The sequence below is a fragment of the Salvelinus sp. IW2-2015 genome, linkage group LG1 (genome assembly GCF_002910315.2).
Source record: "Salvelinus sp. IW2-2015 linkage group LG1, ASM291031v2, whole genome shotgun sequence".
NCBI classification, from domain to species: Eukaryota; Metazoa; Chordata; class Actinopteri; order Salmoniformes; family Salmonidae; genus Salvelinus; species Salvelinus sp. IW2-2015.
The window spans coordinates 25,793,706-25,795,112 of NC_036838.1; positions in this window are offsets into that span (position 1 = coordinate 25,793,706).

Sequence of the window (1,407 nt, forward strand, 5' to 3'; positions counted from 1 at the left end):
GTAGAGCAAGACATTATGTGTTCTTTCCTTGTGTCGTTCCACTCGTTCCTTCAATCCATCCTTCCATTCTCTCATCCAGCTATGTATTGTGTGTGTGTGTGTTTGTGTGTGGTGTGTGTGTGTGTGTGTTGTGGTGTGTGTGTTGTGTGTGTGTGGAGTGGTTGTTGTGTGTGCTGTGGGGCGGGGTTGTCTGCCTCTGTGTGTTCATCAGTGCATTCATCCATGGGCTCATGAGTGGTGCAGCAGTCTAAGGCACTGCATCTCAGTGCTAGAGGTGTCACTACAGACCCTGGTTCGATTCCAGGTTGTATCACATCCGGCTGTGATTGGGAGTCCCATAGGGCGGCGCACAATTGGCACAGCGTCGTTGGGGTTGGCTGGGGTAGGCCATCATTGTAAATAAGAATTTGTTCTTCACTGACTAGCCTAGTTAAATACAGGTTAAATAAAAAAATAAGGGCGTGTGTGTGTGTGCATGCCCATCTGTGTGTGTGTGTGTGTGTCAGATGAAGCCAAAGGAATGCTGTATCCTCCTCCCCAGGGGCAGATTAGYTATTTTGTAGCATGGTGTTTGGTTGACATATCACCAGATGGTTTATGCATGGGAGTGTGTGTGTGGGTCACGCACAGGTTTTGTATGAGATTTGGGTATTACCCCAGGGGTAACAAGCTGTTGTAGACTAATCGCTGTAAGATGCATCTATTATTTACAGTTTCCACTAAGTGTGCTTTATTTAAGTATATCGCCATTTAGTATTTCGTCATGTATTTAGTTGGTTGAAATGGAGGGGAATGTTGAATGAAAATCAAATCAAATCAAAATCAAATCAAATTGTATTGGTCTCATACACATAGTTAGCAGATGTTAATGCGAGTGTAGCGAAATGCTTGTGCTTCTAGTTCCGACAATGCAGTAATAACCAACGAGTAATCTAACCTAACAATTTCACAACAACCACCTTATACACACAAGTGTAAAGGAATGAAGAATATGTACATACAAATATATGAATGAGTGATGGTACAGAACGGCATAGGCAAGATGCAGTAGATGGTATCGAGTACAGTATATACATATGAGATGAGTAGTGTAGGGTATGTAAACATATAAAAGTGGCATTGTTTAAAGTGGCTAGTGATACATGTATTACATCAAGATGGCAAGATGCAGTAGATGGTATAGAGTACAGTATATACATATGAGATGAGTAATGTAGGGTATGTAAACATTATATGAAGTGGCATTGTTGAAAGTGGCAAGTGATACATTTTTTTCATAAATGTTTACATTGTTAAAGTGGCTGGAGTTGAGTCAGTATGTTGGCAGTAGCCACTCAATGTTAGTGGTGGCTGTTTAACAGTCTGATGGCCTTGAGATAGAAGCTGTTTTTCAGTCTCTCGGTCCCT